Source organism: Chaetodon auriga, chromosome 16, assembly GCF_051107435.1.
Source record: "Chaetodon auriga isolate fChaAug3 chromosome 16, fChaAug3.hap1, whole genome shotgun sequence".
NCBI classification, from domain to species: Eukaryota; Metazoa; Chordata; class Actinopteri; order Chaetodontiformes; family Chaetodontidae; genus Chaetodon; species Chaetodon auriga.
Genome location: NC_135089.1, coordinates 815,001 through 825,280, shown reverse-complemented (window position 1 = coordinate 825,280; position 10,280 = coordinate 815,001). Strand labels below are relative to the sequence as shown.

General features: G+C 47.2%; 1 protein-coding gene across 1 annotated transcript in view; it reads left to right on the top strand.

The window, feature by feature from the left end:
- Positions 1-7,265: 7,265 nt before the first annotated feature.
- Positions 7,266-10,280, top strand: part of LOC143334566 (nucleoside diphosphate kinase B-like) — a 6,628-nt gene continuing 3,613 nt past the window's right edge. The window contains exon 1 of the mRNA XM_076753399.1: positions 7,266-8,698. The gene's annotated coding sequence lies outside the window, so the exon portion shown is untranslated. The remainder of the gene's footprint in view (positions 8,699-10,280) is intronic.

Here is a 10,280-nt window from a genome sequence, read left to right as displayed (position 1 = left end):
CACCGGAGGGCAGAGTCCACCATGCAGGGTGTCAGCTGCTCGTCAGGACAGCTGACCAATCACACACACACACGCTCACACTCACTGAGGCCGCAGCATCGGCTTCAGCATCCCACCCAGAGACACTTCAACATGCAGACTGCGGGCCGGGAATCAAACCAACGACCTCTGGGTCAGGGTTAGGGTTAGGGAGTGACCGACAGCTCTAGCTCCGGAGCCACGCCCGCCGCCATCCTGACAATCACCACAGTTCATAAAAGTCATCGTGAACGTCTGGACCACGTTTCTTCACAGTCCATCGACTTCACTCTGAACCGACTGAGCGACGTGAACAAACCACAGCACACACATCCCATAATAAACGGGGTCAGGGTTAGGGTTAGGAGCATTCTGGTACATGTAGGTGTGTAAACTCGTAATCTGGACATTATTCACGCACAGACGCTCTTTCACTTGTCTTCTGTGTGTTTTTGTTCTGCACTGAAAGCAGGAAAGGGGCTCAGTAACATGAGAGGACACACAGCTGTCCTGCAGGTTCCTGTGGTCCACATACATCCCAGCGGGCTGGTCTCGAGTGTGTGCATGTGAGAGGTGTGTTTTCATTTCAGCTGATAGGGTCCCTGCATCCCCCCGTCCCCCCCAGGACTGCAGACTGGATCAGTGTCCCCCCTGAGAGGACAGCTTTCCACCCCTGATTAGGAAAAGGTTTATATTTAGGGTCAAATTTGGGGGAAGGGTGAAGGTTGGAGCTTCAGATTAAAGACGCATTCAGTGGATAGTGTTGGAGAGCGTGTGTGTGTGTGTGTGTGTGTGTGTGTGTGTGTGTGTGTGTGTGTGTGTGTTTCAGTCTAATTTCAGTTATTACATAACAGGTGCATGATGGGACAGTTAGCCTCACTTACATAATGCATTACACCTGCTAACTTTACTGAAGGGGGATCTGTGCTGGAACAAGGATTCAGATCCTTCAGTGAGAGTAAAAATACTCCATCACGAGTAAAAGTGCTGTGTTCTGCATTCAACTTACAGTACAGCAGTACTACCAGCACAGTATATGAAGTACAGTATAAAAGGAAAAGTGTCCACTGACCAGGTAAAGGTATATTATTCTATATTAAAATACGTGCATGAGGCAGGTTTCTCATTGGTTGATATGGGGGGGGGGGGGGGGGGGAGACAACTCCAATGAACATCAACGAACACTCATGTTACTGCCTGCAGTACTTAAAATATGCATGAACTAAATAAACAGGAAAATAAACTACATGCACAGGAAAACGTAAATCAATAAATACAGTTTAAGTGAAAAGTTTATTTATTTATTTATCAGCAGAAACTGAATGTACATAAATAAATAAACACCAGACGGAGCACACAGCAGCATCTCTGATGAACGTGTATGTAACACATATGTTTGTGTCTGATATGAAGACCTGCACTGACCCTGACGTGTCACCAGCTTGTATATTACTGCTGATGTAAGCAGAACAGAACTGCTGCTGTGTACTTTCATTTACTGTACACACTTTGTACTTTATTTGCTCAGTGTGTTTTTACATCTAAGTAGTAACCAGTTGTTAGAATGGAGTAGAAGTATGAAGTAGCATAACACGACAATACTTCAGTCAGATAAAAGTCGGCCATCAGAAATGTCCTTCAGTACACTGTATTAAAAAAAACAAGAAACGCAGTGTTTACGCGTTCTGTTCACACCTGAAGGTGACTCATGTCTGATCTGAGTTCTGCATCAACTGATGGCTAACTGGTAAGCTAGCTGCAGCTAGCCTTCGCTAAGCTAAACTTGACTTTTCCCTGTTTCACCTGTAATCTAAAGAAAAAAACACCCATTTTAATAAGCTGACATCGCAGTTACTTATTTTTTATTTATTTTATTTTGGAGGGGGGGCTTTTTAGCCTTTATGATAGAGACACAGCTGAAGGAATGACAGCAAGTGAGCAATTGAACCGTGGGAATTGAACCTGCGGCCACTGCAGAGGACTGACAGCCTCAATACATGGAGCACACCCTACCAGCTGAGCTACAGGGGCTCCCACATCTCAGTTATCAACTAGTCACATCATTAACTGAGGAAAACAAATCCCAGCTAAAGCTAACTAGCATGCAGGTCTCAGTAGCAGCCATCACAGCTTTTGATACAAGTAAAATTCATGTGATTCGGTGGTGAAGCTACACTTAAATCACATATTTAAGTCAAGTTTAAGTTAAGTTATATATTGATTTAATATTGACGTATAATAGCAGTGGGACAAACAGCTAACACAACAGAAATATATTTGATTCCTCTCAGCTACAGACTCTGAATCATCACAATGAAGCTTATTTTCTTCAAATAAGATTATCCAAAGACAGCATTCACGATCTGTGTTAGTATGTCGGTTCTCTTGTGATGTTTCTGTGGGTCAAAAAATCAGCCGAGAAGGTAGAAAACATTACTGTGACCTGTTAGCTTTAGCCTGTGTGTTAGCATGATATGATGACCTGTGACCTGTTACCTTTAGCCTGTGTGTTAGCATAGCATCATGACCTGTGACCTGTTAGCTTTAGCCTGTGTGTTAGCATGGAATCGTGACCTGTGATCTGCTAGCTTTATCCTGTGTGTCAGCATGGTATGATGACCTGTGCCCTGTTAGCTTTAGCCTGTGTGTTAGCATGGCATCGTGACCTGTGACCTGTTAGCTTTAGCCTCAGGCTGTTAGCGTGATATCATACATGTTCCCATCAAATGCATATTTCGGGGCGTTTTACAAGGTTCTTGTTTAACCAGCTGGAAACATTGAAGGGGACATGAAACACTTAACAAAGTCTACAAGAATTAATGCAAGGTCTTCCACACCAAAACATTAGCCAATGCCTAACATTGTTAATAAATTGTAAGAAAAGAAATTAACTCTGAAAGTTTATGTTGTGAAACAAGGGCGCAGCCATATTGTCTTGGCATAATGCGTGACGTCACGAGGTTGGTTGGATCGACGTCTTTCAATACTGCAATGGTGGTCATTTTGTATCGCTCCAGGCTGTAGCAATGAATTCTATAGAGTAAAAAACCGAGGCAACGCAGTAAATTTTCATGTTTTGCCACTAAAGCGGCAGTCGGTTCTCCGTCGCTGGCTAGCTGCTCTCAAACGCCAGAGTCCACCTCTCAGTCCCGCAGCTCGGGTTTGCAGCAGCACTTTGTACATGAGGACTACATCGAAGAGAAGGCTTTTGAATCAGGTGTCCTGGTGACTCGTAAAACAGTTTAAAGCCAGTAGCTGCTCCATCTGTGTTTGATTTTTCGTCTTACAGTGTCGGGTCCACAGACCTGTGCGCCGTAAGGCGAGATCACAACACCGTGCCGCGGTGGCAGCGCAGAGAGAGAAAGGCTAGCTGGTGGAGATTGCTAGTGCTATGCACAACTGATCAAACTGTAGTCATATGTTTAGGTCATTAAAACGGAAACTGACTGCCGTGGCTAGAGCATGCACTCCTGTGTGCGTGCGGTTCGTGCGCGGACGACACCATCTGTTCATAACCATTACATCGTCAGCCGTAGAGCCAGCGCGTTTATGCGGCACAGCTAAAAAACAAAACAAAACAAAACAAAACAAAACAAAACAAAACAAAACAAAAAAGCTCGCTATCTGTATATAATTTGCCTTTTATTTCTGCTAACACTGTGTGATTAAATGCACCACTGATACGAGCAGCACATTTTTCCAGTGATGGCAGGCTTGAAAAATACTGTGGCATGGTTACTACATAATAACTACAATGATAATTTCACTTCATTTTCTACAATAATAAACATCAAACAATCAATTCATATAATTAATAAAACACTCGTTCAGGATTCTAGATTACTTTATTTTTCCCATACACATAAAAAAAACAGTACACAATTTTCAATCCATGTTAAATCTCTTGTGAACTTCGCTGGAGTCGCAGCTTGTGGAGTGCAGGAGGAGCCAAGAGGAGGCAAAGAGGAGGCAAAGAATCTTTTTCTGGAAAAGGGATCATCCCACTCTGAATCCAATATAAATAACTTATATAGATTCTAATTAATCGTTAGAGACCCACTCAGCCTGCTCAGTGTACACTGCCTCCTCGCCTCAACCATCACATCATCTGCAGCCACAGGATCCACATTTTCAATCCGCCATCCACGTAGTTGATTCCACACCATTCCTCAATGTTGGGGTGACAGGACGCTGCAAAGTACACAGAGTACCTGTAGGATCATGTGAAAAAACCACAGGTGCGCTTCCTCTGCATCCCAGAGGGACAAGAAATCTAAGGTTAGCTAGCTTACGCTCTTTTTAGCTAGTAAGTTAGTTCGTTTACTAATGTGGCGCTAGCATGGTAACGCCACAATAAACCTAACGTTACCTCACAGGTAAACTTACTGGTGCGACATTAGCCAGCCGGTTCACTAGCTAGTTAGTGTGTGGCGTTACGACTACGCGAGTAAGCTAACTAGCCAGTGAGCTGGTTGGCTAATGACGCGCTAGCAGGTTTAAAATTGCGGCACACAAGTAACGTAGCATGATTAACCTGCAATTTTGATAAGGACATTAGTGAAATATGATGCTGGCTAGAGCAGACTGTATTCTGGACATGATGATCTTTCAATCAGTCGAGCCTTTCCAGCTCAGCTTTAACGTTACCGTTAAATTACCTGCTGTTAATGGGCGCACCACGGTCTCGGCACGGACGTCTTTCAATGAAAGCACGGCCGCTTCCCACACTTCCCTCTCGCAGCAGAGCATCTGGTAGGTGCGCGATAAAGTGATGCAGGGAAGATCCCCCAGAAGATGGCCCACGTTCGCCTCCCGACAACGAATACACTCTGTCGGGGTGGACATTTCCCTGCAGTTGCCACACGCACACTGTGTTGTCCATCGTCTCAGCACCTGCAGAAGCCATCAGCTGCTCTTCCTCCAAAACAACCCGTGGCTGTGTTTGAGGTGTTCGTCTCCTCAGTGGCTCGACGGCGTCTGCCATCGGATGTGATGGCATCGCTTCGAAATTCCGCTCAATTTCGTCCTCTTTCATTCTTTCTTCGTGCTGCCAAGCTAGCCACGTATCCAACCTGATCCAACCAACCAACCTCGTGACGTAGCTAATGACGCAAGAACAACATGGCGGCGCACTATTGCTGAAGCAGTTGATCAGCACGAAAAAAAACTCTTCTAATTTTATGTAAAAGCATTTTCCATCTTAAAAAAAATCACAGACATATTCTCACACACTTAATTCTGAGTGAAATAAACAAGAATCGGAGTATTTCATGTCCCCTTTAAGAAGTCAAATAGCTCTCGGAGCTAATGTTAGCTCAATAGTTAGCTAGCTGCTTTCATCCAACATCCAATTTCATCCAACAAACATGAGAAGCTTCCTTTGTCTCCCTCTGTCTGAAAACAAGGAGCTGTTGTTTGATATTGATGATGACAGTTTGTGCTGTGTTAAAACAATGATTGACAGGTCAGCAACAGGTCTGGAGCTCTCTGATTGGACGTTTCTTACAGCAGTGCTCTCTGGGACGTGCAGTTCTGAAGGCAAAAGTCAGGCATGTTAAAGCTAAACATTCATCATTTTGACTTTGAGGCGACGTTTAGACGTGGAATGAGTGTTTTTCCTGCGACTCTCCGTCTGTGGGCCTGATGCAGCAGCAGATCTGATAACCTGATATCTGAGCGACCGACTGAAGCAGCAGGTGAACGAGTTCAAACTGACGGTTAAACATGGCAGTGCTGACATGGCTGAGCCAGAGCCAACACGCCGACTGTATGTGACACATCAGCCTGCCGTGTCAGCGGGCGCGTTCTGTAACAGGAACTACCAGAGAACTGTGCCAGGTGATCAGCTGTGTACTGTACAGGTGTGCAGCTGAGGTCAACGTGAAGGTCGAGTTCAGGCGTGGCCCTCGTCCCACATTCAACTTAAGACCAGTGTGTGCCACCCTCAGTCGTTCCTGTTCACCCTGAGACCTCAGGTGAACCATCCTGTGATGGATCACACCTGAGACACATCAATGACGCTCAGTGAGAAGGTGAGACATGAGACACACACACACACACACACACACACACACAGGAATCAGCTGGAACCATGAGTGTGTCATCGAGCTGATCCAGAATTTGCCTTTAAATATTCATCTCGTGCTAAAACTACATAAAATAATTCAAATCAAAATAAGGTATTTATATTTACATGCAGTATTTTTACTGTTTGTGTGACTGTCCGCTTAGAGCGAAGCCTAATACTTATTAAACATGTGAACATGAAGTAAAGATGACAGAGGTGTTTCTGCTGCGTCCACGACCTCAGGTCAAAGGTCAGCCGGTGACGTCACTGACCGTCGGCAGCGGCGTCACTTTATTTATAATTAAATTATAATGAACTATTACCTGTTCGTATTGATAAAGGCTATGCTCTTCAATAAAAATGAGATGAAACACACCTTCTTGAAAGGTTAATAATGTCTTTGTGGGCTCGATGTGTCCGTGAGCCGCAGAGTTCAATCACAACATCAGGTGAAAATAAACACCAACAACAAACAAACTAAGACAAAGTGAAGCAGCTCAGTGACGAGTCTCTGAGCGACCCATCCATCAGTAACACTCGGTGTCTCACACTGACAGACCCAGACGATCCAGTCCAGGCAAACGTTTAGCCCAAAGCGCTTTAATGATCCACAGAAAGACGTTTCTTCTTCTGCGTTTCCTCCGTCCAAACTCCAGTCAGCGCGCACATGTTTGACATGTCTTCCATTTATTCTATTGAGCTGACAAAACATATGAAAACATGCCTTAACTGTGGTCTTGCTATCATGTTTATGGGTCTTGGACTGGTGTGAGGCTTCATGCTGTGTTTCCAGCCAATGAGGAGCAGATGAAGTCACCTGCAGGCGTCGATCTCCAAGAACACTGGACTGTGGTTTGTCTGGAGGCTCCTTCAGCGGCAGAAATGTGGACTGATGACCGCTGACAGTCCCAAGCATCAACGTTAGAGCAGCTAGCATCTCATAAGCATCAGCTAGTTTCAAGCACTTTATATACAGTTAGCTAGTTTAGTCCACTGGAGGCCAACCCAGGGCTCGGGCCCCTCCAGAGGGTCCATGGATCAGTCTGAGGGGTCGTCAGATGATTGATGGGAAAGAAGAAGAAGCACTGAAACACAAACCTGTTTTCAGCTTCGGGACTCTGATTTTTCTGTGACATGTTGATCATTTTCCCTCTTTGGGTCTTTAAACGTTATGTAAATGAAACCATCAGACGTTGAATTCACACCTTGGTGAGCAGCTAACGGACGGACGGGTCGTCCGGACGCCGCGTTCATCTTCAGAACGAGCTGCTTCTCTAAACGTACGGAGGTCAGTGGAATCTGTCAAACAGCCACACGGAGGAAAAGCAGCAGGCTTCCTCTGAGAATGTGCTCGGGTAGCACACGTGTGCCGGCTGGGGCTCGGCCATGTTTAACCCGCAGCTTGAACTCGTCACCTGCTGCTTCGCTCTGTCACTCAGATATCAGGTGTAGACATGCTGGTCAACACAGACGCCTTCAGCGCGTCACACGCTGCCCTGGCTCGCCGCCGCCGGCCTGCTTCTGCTGTTCACGTACAGTTTTATTGTTTTTTAGTCAGAAGCTGCGGCGGTGTCGTGTTTCTATGTGAACCTCTGAGCGGCTCCGCATGTGGACGCTGAGGATCATGGGTAGTGTAGTGTCGATGGACAGCGCGCAGGCCGACCTGAGGGGACCGAACTGAATCAAACAACAGGATCAAATTAAAGCTTCCCAAAAGTGTCCTCCTCACAGTGTCTCTCTCTGTCCCCCTCACAGTGTCTCTCTCTGTCCTCCTCACAGTGTCTCTCTCTGTCCTCCTCACAGTGTCCTCCTCACAGTGTCTCTCTCTGTCCCCCTCACAGTGTCTCCCTCTGTCCTCCTCACAGTGTCTCTCTCTGTCCTCCTCACAGTGTCTCCCTCTGTCCCCCTCACAGTGTCTCTCTCTGTCCTCCTCACAGTGTCTCCCTCTGTCCTCCTCACAGTGTCTCCCTCTGTCCCCCTCACAGTGTCTCTCTCTGTCCTCCTCACAGTGTCTCTCTCTGTCCTCCTCACAGTGTCTCTCTCTGGTTTCCTCACAGTGTCTCCCTCTGTCCCCCTCACAGTGTCTCTCTCTGTCCCCCTCACAGTGTCTCTCTCTGGTTTCCTCACAGTGTCTCTCTCTGTCCCCCTCACAGTGTCTCACTCTGTCCTCCTCACAGTGTCTCTCTCTGGTTTCCTCACAGTGTCTCCCTCTGTCCCCCTCACAGTGTCTCTCTCTGTCCTCCTCACAGTGTCTCTCTCTGGTTTCCTCACAGTGTCTCACTCTGTCCTCCACGTCCTCGCCGTCCACAGAGACCTTCAGCAGGAACCTTTCAAACTGTGAAAACCCTCGTTTTCACTCAACGTCTCACTGCAGGATCTAAATCTGGAAGGTCCTCACAAAGATAGACACGCACACACACAGATCTGTCAACCAGTGACACATTCAGCCACACACACTGTACACACACACAGCCCTCCCCCAACACGCACACACATTTTTGGACCCCCCCCCCACAGCCACCCCTTTAAATAGAGCTCCTCTCCAGCTCTTCGGCCTCGGTGATCGCATCCCCGCTGCTCGTCTTCACAAGTTCTCCTCAACCCGCAACCAAGGTAGATATGAGCGCGCGCACGCACACACACACACACACACACACGCACACACACACACACACACACACACACACACACACAGTGTTTCTTTGAAATCTCTGCAGATTGGTGTCTGCAGGCGTCACGTGGAGCCTCAGCTCAGGCTGGACTTCATGTGAAGCTGCACAGACCAACACACCGGCGAGTGTTTAGCTTCATGTCCTGCTGCAGGGACGTGTTGGACAGCTGCAGACAGCCGCTCATGGTCCAGAGACCAGAGGCAGTGATCCGAGCGTGTTTGGATCCAGATTTCAGGGTCAGGTCTTTGTGTTCAGCTCTGGTTAATGAGATCTTTCAGACATGTGTCCTGATTTGTGTCTCGGCCGTCGGCTGAAGCCTGAGAGCAGATTTAAAGCTGCGGACTGTTTCCCTGAAGCTGCTCGTGTCTTCATGCCTTCAGGCGACAAACTGATTTTAAAGCTTTGACTTCCAGCTGAATCACTGCGTCTCGCAGCGTCTCTGCAGGCCGATTCAGAAGCTCTGCTCAGTCTGAACCCTCACAGAAACACATGAAGATGAAGATGAAGGCAGTGATTCACTCAGAGCGCCATGTGCTTCTAAACAGCTGCTATCCCCCCCCCCCCCCCCCCCGCCCCCGCCCCACTTAGCAAAGCCCTGATTGGCTGACTGAGCGTGCTGTTTCTGAGTGAATGAATGAGCCTGTTGAAGGACTTTTTAGGTAACAAACATGATGAAATGAAGTATTTTTAGATGAAGCGTCTGCTCTCGTCCAGTGAGGAGTGACGTCACCACATTCTCCAAATGTTTCCTCAGGAAACAACGCTTCTCTCTTCAGCTTGAGGTGAGAGCAGACACACAAACATGACGCTCGAACAAAGAAAAAACAAGCAGATGGACAAAAAAGTGCTGCAAACAGAAACAAGCACAGGAAGCCCGAGTGACTTCAGCTAAACTTGACCTTCTGGTTGAGCTCAGCTCCTCGTCTGGACGCCGCAACACGTCAACTCGAGTTCAGTTTGGTTGGAATAAAGAAAAACCTGAAGGAGCCTTCAGGAAATGACTCGTGTTTCCGTTTGATGCTGTTTTGCTTCTTTGCAGCTTCGTCCTCGTTTGTCTTCTGTAGCCGCTGAGCCTGAGGGACACTGTCTCTACTGAACTGTCCAGAATACGAAGGCTCCGTCTTCTGAGGAGCACGAGCACTCATGTGGGCACAGCTCTGACTGGGTTTGATAAATCAGCAGAACATAACCTCCATATGTGACCCTGAACCCTAATTATACTCAGAAACATCAGCCTGAAGGTCTGGACCTGCAGACCTGGACAGACCAGGACTCCTGGTGGTTTTTCCGTTCTCTCAGGCTGGACTGCTGCCAGAGCCGAGTGCCTTCAGCGGGCATCAGCGTCACGCCGACAAGCAGTAAAATTAGAAAGCCGGGCGGCCGAAGCTTTGTCCAGCAGTGTGAGACGGTGTCGTCTTTCAGTGGACGGTTTCCTGCTGAGAGACAAGAATCACGTCCAAAAGCTCAGACGCAGCTTAGATTTCACATTCAGCAGAGTGAAGTTTCTCTAATGAGCAGTAATT